This window comes from Typopeltis vanoorti, chromosome 3 (assembly GCF_054136105.1).
Source record: "Typopeltis vanoorti isolate ZY-2024b chromosome 3, IOZ_Tvanoo_1.0, whole genome shotgun sequence".
NCBI classification, from domain to species: domain Eukaryota; kingdom Metazoa; phylum Arthropoda; class Arachnida; order Uropygi; family Thelyphonidae; genus Typopeltis; species Typopeltis vanoorti.
Genome location: NC_143551.1, coordinates 147,857,451 through 147,868,142, shown reverse-complemented (window position 1 = coordinate 147,868,142; position 10,692 = coordinate 147,857,451). Strand labels below are relative to the sequence as shown.

General features: G+C 34.2%; 1 long non-coding RNA gene across 1 annotated transcript in view; it reads left to right on the top strand.

Annotated features, from left to right (window-relative positions):
- The first annotated feature begins 979 nt into the window (after window positions 1–979).
- Window positions 980–10,692, top strand: part of LOC150108643 (uncharacterized) — a 400,594-nt gene continuing 390,881 nt past the window's right edge. The window contains exon 1 of the long non-coding RNA XR_016550669.1: window positions 980–1,092. This is a non-coding gene — a long non-coding RNA (uncharacterized LOC150108643). The remainder of the gene's footprint in view (window positions 1,093–10,692) is intronic.

Below are 10,692 nucleotides of genomic sequence, written 5' to 3'. Positions count from 1 at the left end.
ACACTGTCATACAAAGACAGCAAGAATTTGTCTCCCGGAAACTTGAATTTTCTGTACTTCACAAATGAAATAAATGGTCGAAAAATACATGTAGTTGAATGATTTAATACAGCAATTTTCAACCGGTGTGCCGCGAGATTTGTGAAAATAAATTAATTGAAAGAAATAATATCGTAATTTGCGCATTTATTTATTAGTGTCTGGTCTTCCATCCGCACCTGAAGCTCCCTTATTTATATTTTACGAAACTTACGGTTGGCGAATCGATTTAAAATAGTGTGTTAATTAGCTTTAATCCTTTGATAAGTGTGTTCACAAATAACTTAATTTAATTCTCTTATTTTTAAGGTAACCGGTAAGAATTTATTTATTATTATTTTTTTCATTCGGTTAATTTTATTGAATAGTATTCCTTTAACATGGATATTATATATTCATTTGAAAAAATCAATAAACATTTTTTTAAAATAATTTTGAGTATTGTTTTTCTTACTCAAAATGTCAATAATATAGTTTAAATTTTTTTGAAGCAAAAAGGATAAGTAATTACTACAAGATATTATTACAATATATTATTAATATCTTGTGTGTGTAAATCAATCAAAATTATGCCTATTTTTTTGCCAGATCGTCAAAAAAATTAAAAGAATATATTTTTAGTGTGCTGCAGAATTTTAATAATTAGTCTAGGTGTGCCATATTATGAAAAAGGTTGAAAGTCACTGATTTAATATATTTACCTTAGCTGCCTGGACATCATCCTAAACGTCATAATCTTCATAAAATAACAATGACCAAAATAGTAAGTTATGATTTTCGACACGAGATGGTGCCACTGTTTCCGTATCTCAAACTCGACCGGTGGAAACGTACCGTAGAGGATCACAGCCAACAGGTGGCATATGCTGTCGTTGACAAAACTTCGTGCCTTTTCTCTACTAGATCTAAACAGCTATGCAGGTAGTGTACGCCCACATATGTAGAAATCAACATTGAGTGTATGTAAGATCTGTAAAAGAAGCAAGGAGAAACGTAGTCCGACCTGGTGATTCCGACAAGATTAACAGCCCATGTTCCGCTGCCGACCTTTTGGTGAGTCACTGGATTTTCTTCACCTTCTTCCATTTTACAAGCGATTCTTTATTTTACAGGTATTATTGGGGAACAACCAATAGCTGTGTTGGATAGGTAGCTAAGGCAGCCGTGAAGAACGTTCTATTTACGTCATCAAAGTAACTGTGGACAGATGTTAAATGTTAGCGTGTCTCCTACAGGAAATCCATACTCTAACACTGTTATAACACTATGGAAAGGAAAACACGAAAATTCATTTTATTTTGTAAATGATTATGGGCTTAGAACATAATAAAATACGTACATAAGCAAGATATAACATTCTTTGATGGACAGGAATTAATAATTATCATACGGCGGGTTATTATCAACATTTGGTATTTTAAATATGTGCAAAATATTTCTTACAAATTTGAAAATGCAGCATTTTAATATTACTGAAACAAAATTTAATGCAGACGATAAAAAGCCTTACGGTATTGTCATTTCTTTCTCCAATCACGTTCTAACTAGCAGTAATGAAATATGACTCACGAGGTCGCTCTGCTTCAATCAGCTCATGATGTCGTTACTAGCTATAATCTGATGAAATTATTTATAATGCATTTGATGACTAGAAACCTCATCTGATGCACTGATAATATATAAAAAAAAAATACAAGACATACTTGTAAGCTATAGTGTACTATTAGCGCTTGAAATTAGATATCAGTTCACAAGTTCAACAATCATCGCTTAGTATTAACAGTTCTTTAAGCCTACTTTTAGTATAAGCTGCATCGCATTATGTAGTGTTGTACATTTTTCGTTTTTCGACTTTTTGTTTTAGTTTAATTTATGAAAAAATAAGTGCTTTAATTTAATGAAGATAGCTCATAATCTACAGTTTAAGTTTTAGGTTAAGCGTGGATCACTAGCTTTAGAAATGAACCAAATACACGTTAACTTGAATGAAAAGCAAAGTGTCTTATATATAGCAGATGGTTAGGCATTGTAAAAGGATGCAAAGATATGACTATTTTGGAGCCCATACCGTTGGGATTTTCTTGACTGACTAGTAAAAACATTAACATTTTAAAACATTGTTATGGAAAACTCGTATAGTTATAGTCATTTCGTATTTAATGACGTAGTTTTGCTATTCAGCATATGTTTACCTTATTTTGCTTAAATGTAACATTTAAATAACTTATAATGTGTAAATGTCTTCCCTTTAATTTTAAATTCATATAAACAATCGAAAATGCATTTTTTTATGATTAGATTGAAGCAAATACTATGGAAATAGCGTAATGCAAATTAAAGGTGCTTAACTATAGCGACGTAACTCTAATTAGATGATTGGAATTTAATAAAACACTCGACTGTACAATGCACATGCGCAACACATGGCCATGTTCCAAGTAATACATTCTAAAGAATTTATTGAATTTTTTATGAAAGGTGTGGTAACCATTCATATTAAATATGGGATATTAATTATATTGTATCATTAGACAAATATAATTAAAATAATGCCATATTACATATTAATAATCTGTATGGAACGATTCTGACATTTGGAAACTTTCATGTTTCAAAAGAAGAGTTCCATTCAAAATAAAAGGTGAAGATACCCAAAACGAAAAATAAAATAGAAAAATTTTGAATTTTTCTATAGAATGAATCATTATAGAACCAAACTTAAACAAGATGTACTGAGCAGCTTGAAGGCTACTCCGTAATGTGGCTTTGTCTTTATATACAGTATGAGTAATGAGAGGGCAAGCTCAATTTTTGCATTGCATCATGTAATGAGATTTTTACGTATTATAAAGAAATGATTTGTAATTATTATCTATTAGGAGTACTAAAGTTGTTTCTATGTGACCAAGTACTATTTTATTTTGGTGCTGCTAGAGATCCGAAATGTTCAATGGGACCCCTACCTAGAATTGTTTCAATTTACTAAGATTGAACCGATTTTTTTTTACCGATTTTTTATATATATATATATATATATATATAGAATAATGAGGTGAAAAAAGACTAGATCTTAATATTTGTGAAATTGCACTGGTGGAAAATTAAAACACGTAGACTTTGAATTATGAAAGAAAAAATAATAATCGAAAGATACTGATTATACCCATCTTAATTTATTAAGAATGTGTAATAAGGATAAATTAAACATGCTGTACATAGTGAACCCACTTTGCTCTATGTTGTTGTCATCTTAAAGAAAAGATCGCGAGATATGAATTAAAAGCAGAAAGTATAAATTAAAATGTGACGCATACAAATTTAATAAGAAACATCTGTGGAAAAAATGTCAACGAAATATGACAAGATGTTACTTTGATGTTACTTTAAACAGTTGTACAGTAAATAAAAAAAAAACAGCAATGAACAGAATCAATAGACAGGGTATGTAGGTGGAGCAGATGAAGTTGTGACAAAGAAAACGTTTCAACCATGCCAGAAAATAAGTAGAAGCTGAAGGAAATACAGAAGCAATAAACTCAATTAGCATTAAGGAGGACAGGTAAAAATATCTTTGTTAAATTAGATGGTTAGAGAGAGGAGACGTAAAATGAAATAGAGAAAGATTATGTCATCATTGGATTGATTGAAGGCGTACATGAAAAGGTACAAATAAAATCATGGAAGCGATACTTGGAGGAACTGTTGAAAGTGGCAACTGCAAGAGGAGGCATTTCCTGCAGTAAGTATGAGATGAAGTGGGGAAATGGGATGGGAAGGCAGCAGGGTTATCAGGAGGTGGCGATTGAGATGATAAAGGCACTTAAGCAGGGAGAGGCGTTGAGCGGATGAAGAAGTTATTCAGCAAAATATGAGAAAGGACCATACCCAAGGACCGAAAGAAAAATCTTCGAGAATTTCTTCTATAGCAAAAAAAAAAAAAAAAAAACTAAAATAATATCTTGAAGTTTAGAAAGTGTAAAATTTCTATACTTCAAGACATCCACTTTTTGCATCGCAAACGTTTTAGTAATTTTACTAAAACGTTTGCGAATATTGACTGTATTCCTTTTGAACTGATTAAACATTGCAGCTGTTAACAAGTAAAGATTATGTAGAAAATTATAATAAAATAATATTGTTTAATTAATCATAAGCTCAATCACAATTAATCATAATTAATGTTCTCAGTGAGGGAATGATGTCCCCATCACCTGTGGCTGCTATAATACGAGTATGCTGCAGCAAGAGGTTAAACTTACAATATGTTCGAAATCTGGAATGCTTGGAAACAAAGAATTGGTGATTAGAAGGGGGAAAAAGATGGTTTTGGAAAAACAAAGATCGATAGATAGATAGAGAGAAAGAGAGAGAGAGAATTTCTATACTGAAGACAGAAACCCAATTGGAGGTTAAATGTGAAGAAATATGGAAATGCCCTTGGATGTATAAAAGCTCTAAATAACCGAACTGCCTCTAAACAAGAAGCAAGAAAAGAATACGGCATCTTGATGTTGCTTATTGCAGATAAGAGGCAATGCTTGAAGATGATTTCCAGAGTTTCTTCTATTTGGAATTTCATTTCCAAATATTCGCACTTCTAACTCTATAAGAGGCAAAATCTTGTTATTCTATTTTTTTTTAAAATACAATTACCTTTTCTGTTTGTCTATTTGCAATATTCTGTCAGCTAAGATCGAAAACTTGTTTACTTGACTTGGTAAGATAAGTTTTTATGTCAATCCTCCCAAAAAAGGTTATGAACTTCCAGTGTACCGTGAGTGAGCTAGGTGATTAAATAATATGGAAATTAATCACCCATTTACTTTTTCTTTTTTTGAAAAGCTTTCTTTACAGTTTTACCCCCCCCCCCTCTTTTTTAATCCACATTAAAGTTCGCAGTTAGCAGACCATAATGTTGATAAGTTCATGTATATTGATATAACTTTGAATTATGGCCAGAGATACTGTTCTTGAACTCCCTATTTAATATCGTTCGAGACAGGATTAATAGTCTGTAACCGCCTCGGAATTGATCTCACTAGATTTCTATTGATGTTAGTGTGGATCTGTGGTTATGATGTCTGCAAAGCATTCTACTGTCCGTGATTGAAGAAAGAGATGTGTGCCATGTCTATAAGCCTCACAGCACATTTCAGAATATACTCCAGATGTTCGGTTGGTTGGAGAACACAGGACATATCCTGATATCTGGTGAATTTACCAACCATTCATGAAAAGTAATGTCGTGTGTTCTTGAACAAGTGGCAATATGGCCTTAGTTCCTTCATGCATAAATCCAAAACAACGACAACTTGACAAATTCCTTACATAGTAATATGGCGTCGAGTTATCATCATGTTTTCCTAGTGCATTCCGCCATGTTGTAGTATTTGTTTTCAGACAGAGACAGTTATTTTCCGTCTGAGAACAGGTGCATTATGGCAGCGTGTACGGTCTGCTGCAAACTTTAAGACACACCAATCATACGTTGATCAATGCACATGGTTTCTAACCATGGCCAGCAGAACATACAATGATACGTTACCTTTACACTCTTAGATAGTGGAAACAAGGCATGAGCAGACCATTAACACGTCTTGTTTGTGCCAAATGCAGTTCCAGTTGCGTGGTGCAGCAGAACCATAACTCAAAGCAATACACCTTTTCCACTGTTCTGTGTACAACCGACGTCTGCCAACAACCCCCCCCCCCTCTCTCTCTCTCTCTCTCTCTCTCTCTCGCGACGACGATTTTTGGTGAGGAAGAGATACTATTCTTGAACTCCCGGTGTTGTATTACGAGGTTAGTTGTAGCAACGTCACCATTCCATTAGTTGTACAAGACCGCATATATCATTCACCACGAGTATCCACTTTTTTGCTCCTTTACACTTCGTTGGGGATAATTTCGCCTGTTTAGTACCATTTCGTAGTGAAAGAAGTACCATTTTGTGTAGACCTTAATCAATGCGGACTGTCAACAATCATCAAGGCGTATCATATTCAAGATGGAGACACACTCAACAATCATGCACTTTTCGAATTTCGTGTCAAGGTTACCCTTAACTTCAGCTTTAACTCTTTCGTTTGAACAGCTTTTGATAACGCATGGCGTTACCTTTATACTACGGTAGTCTGCGTTTTGTCTATTATTTGTAATTATGGACGAAGTAAGTACGGGCTATGAGGCCATTGTGTAATATCTGTAAAATACATGTGTTCTTTTGATCTGTTTGCGGGACACAAACCTAAGTTGTGGGAGGAGGTGGGCTTGATCTTTGTATGAGACCGGTTAACTCTCCTTCAGTTGAAAAGCTTCATAAAAATTCATTGCATCCTACACGAGATTCAAACCCAAATCTTCTTGGTTTCGGAGGGAAAATATGGTCTTCGAAGAGGCTCCCTTGCCATAGTATTATATTACTTGCAACGAGCTCTTCCCAGGAGTTCGTTTATTTCCCTTTTATTAGTGGTTTTGATTAAGGTTTCGAATTGCTGGTTTTTGTCAAAGACAAAATAGCAAACCTTATGAAAACAAATACTTTCTACCGAATGTCATGACTTCTCATGCTTGAAAAGGTATATTTTTCATAAGCGAACTCAATGTTGGTGTGAATTTATTTATTTATCGTATGGCTTGTACACATGGTCAAAAGACAATAAGATATAATACACATGAATATAGATAAGATACACATATATGATAAAAAAACCGTCTACATTCAGGCAAATACAAATATGAAATTTATGACAAGCATCAGACAGAAGATAGTCATATTTTAACATTTGGGTTTTTAATCCAGTTGATCGCCTCTGGGGATAGGTCTAAGATATCCGTAAAGTCACCTGGATATGTTGTCAGCTCGCATTCCTGTACTATATGGTGAATGGTTTGGGTCTCGGCTCCACAGGGACAGTGAGGATTTGGTATCTTACCTCACTTTGAAAGTGAGTCTCCACATACACCATCGCCTGTACGAATCCTGTTAGCCGTCGTCCACATATTCCTGGGCAGGGTCAAATCCAGATGGTTTTTTGGAAGATGTTTATGTGATTACGAACTTCAGGTAATACTGCTTGGGACCACAGTACATCCCACCTACTCACCATACTGTCATTCTGGCTAAGAAGATTGCGGTTTTTATGGTAGGTCTTCTGAATTTTAGTCTATTAGATAACGCATCTGGAATAAATTCATGTATCGGATTGGGAGATTTTGGTTATTTAAAATTCGATTATATTCACGAAGCAAAGCTTCCTGTCGTCGCAGTTCCGGAGGATCAATATGGCTCAAAGTGGGGAGCCATTGTAAGGGTGTACTCCTAATGCAACCTGTTATTAAACGCAGAGTGGAGTTAGGTCGAGTATCTAGTTTATTGACATGGTAACTATTGAGCCATACAGGAGCACCATGCACTGTAAACTAGACCCATTACAGTGCACCGCAGAGTTGTGGCACTTGAGCCCCATATAGTACCACAAAGATTCTGAACTATGTTATTTCTGGTGGGAATTTAGCAGCGATATTAATCATATGCTGGTTATATGTCAGAGTTCTATCCGGCGTTATTCCCAGATATTTAGGTGTTGAATTAAAGTTGGTGTGAAAAACATACTGTATAGAAGAAATGAAGCTGTAAAGGCTTCATATGACATAAAATGGTATTTGAAGGGATAATAAATATCCAACATTCAAGTAGCATAGAACCAATACCTCCCATGTTGTACTCTGTAAGTTTGTGGTCACTTTGGAAATTTCAAACGTATATTGTTTTACTAGTTAGCAAAACAAAATAAAGAAAAAAGAAAACAATATTGTCTCTTTTTTTTCTTCATTAATTCGATATTTCTAAATGTTTCACTTCACGCTGATGTAGTCTGTATTGCGTGCTCCAAGCACTAATAATCACATACAGTAGAGAGAGCTTCCGATTAGTGACTTATGTGTAATTACTCAAGAAACTGAATTTTGTAACTGTTTGTTAGGTTTGGAAGTAACTGAATACTTCGGAATGATAGGCCTATTCTCTATAAGCTTATTATAAGCTTATTCCTTTATAAAACAGCAGTTTTCAACCTTTTAGCCACCTTTATTTCATCTTCCTCGTTATTTTCTGTATTTTTCTATACTAATAGCTGAACTATTGTTCTGCAGTGGTCTCATTCTGGTGATTCGTATAAAAACTAATTCCACAATTGTTACAGAATACTGTATTATTTAGATGGAATTCTAAAACTGTTCTCGGTTTCATTAGTTAATGGGTGTAGTGTGAATGAATATAATGCAGATGAACCGACACACGCATTAATAATTGGGTTACATAAGTTATTCGTATTTGCAATAAATTATGAAATAACCTGTGTTACTCACTGATTAAAACAGCCGTAATGTTTCTAGAAATCACGAGGGAAGTTGCAGTAGTGAATACTGTATTTCAGTTGGAAAACTATTTTAGAGTAAACCGTGTATTTATTTGCGTTCATGCAAGGATCAACTGCTCATATGCGATCATAATGCACTTACTGCCGTCACATTTGATCATAAGATGCTTTTTTTTATGTGACTATCACCCATAAAAAGCTGCAAGCCTATTCTACATTTGGTACCTTCTGCAGGTAGGGTAAAGATCGGATAATCTGGCGGCCATGCTGTAGAGACTCAACGTGATACTTTTTAAGCCACTTGAAGCTTTTAGTGAGTAGCGAGGATGGAAATCTCATAAAGGACAAACCACGTAAAGATCATACAAGGATTCATACCATAATGTATTGGTTAGTGAGTGGTGATATCATATTATTTACTCAGTTAATAAGACGAATATGAACCAGACAATAAGTGTATTGTCTGCTGGGCATTCAAAAAGTATTAGGTTACAAAAAAAGTTGATATGTTCAATTTAATCAGATTGATAAGGCATACGGAGGTTACGTTTATCATTTATTAATAAAATCAGAGAATTTCTGATTACCATTATCAATTGTTAATTTAAAACAAAAGATTTTATTCATTGTTAAAATAGCACGGTAACTCCACAGCATGCTCGTCAGACCACTTCTATTGATATGCAGTTCTTTTCATCTCCATAGTGACACGGCGATATGGTTTTAGTAGCCAGAGATCGCTAAGTTGTAAGAACTAATAATTCAGAGTAGTTATTTTGGAATGTGACATATCAACATAACTGCAGAAGAAATGTCTGCTACAACCACCCAAATCTCACTCCTTAAATTTTCAAATAAAGGTGAGTTACCCGATGTTCGTAAGGGCGAAAACCTTCCCCCATGGGGGGGAAGGGTTTCTCATCTTGCAATAGAGACAAACTGGCCGAAGAACGCGCGAAATTATTAATTAATAATACACTAGCCTCAAAGTTTTACATGTTGTAATTCAAAATAGCTCAATCTACTTAATAAAATAAAATAAAAACATGGGTTTTGTAAGCGTATTTTTGGACTGTGATGTCATCATCACATCAACTGAATCCTAAACCTAGAACTACTTTTCGTTTATGTACAACAGATATTTTAGTGTGTTTGGAACATGTAGTTTTGTATGTTCGCATCGTTTTGTTCAGTTTTGCCATTAGAACCATCCTACTGAAATCGAACTTGAAATAACTAGAAAAATTTTATTCAAAATCCTAAATTCCAAATTTTATCAACATATTTTTAAAGTGAAATGAGTATCTTTTAATATTAACCAACTCCTTTACCAAAACCTTTACCAACTCCTTTTTAATTTTAATTAGAACACCTTCTAAAACAAAAATAGCTGAAAAAGCAGCTAAAATTAATTACAAACATTAAGTACAGGAATTAAATATCCGTGGGCTCGAATCCCTCTGGGATTAGTTTTCAGGTAGCGGGTGATTTTCGTCGCTCTATGTGATATCCCTTCTGGAGGTTTGAAGTGGATTGAAAAGTACCATGTTTGGTATCTGGAGCAGGAAAACAGGATTATCTAACCTTTCATAAACCTAAAGTGGGATGCACATTGATTAAAAATAAGATGATAATAAATTTGATATGTTTGTTTTGACGGAATAACAACACCTGCTGAACTGACTCAGTAGGGGGATACAAGTCTAGTCATCATTTGATCCTATTATCGGCTCGATTAAAGTTCTCCCCACTCATTATCATCCGCCATTCATATTAACTGCCAAGGAGTAGGTTACGTACGTGGAGTCAAACCAGAACTGTAGTGATTATAATTCATTGGGAATTTGCTAACATTAGTAAATTTACTAGACTTTTGCACCTGCCAGCAAGTATACGTCTAGGCTGTCTATTAGTCATATATATATATGGATATGTTATTATTTTAATTACTGAAATAAAAATAAATATGAGCTTTTCCCCCTGTAAAACCAAAAATTGTTCTTTGATGAATGTTCATCATTATATTTTCGCGGATGATCAAAATATTTCACGATCACATATGAAAACATTTTTTTAAAATCGGAAATTTAACATCTGTCCGCAGTTTTAAACGAAAGTTCATTCAAACTTTCAGTCAAAACCTTGCTTTTTTTTCCCTCTGATTTCACCTGATTTATATTTAAAAGGATATGTCAAGAGGAGGGGGGGGGGGTGCTATAAAGTAATGCATTTATGTCGTCAAAGTTTTGATAATGTATTGCTTTGGTGGTAC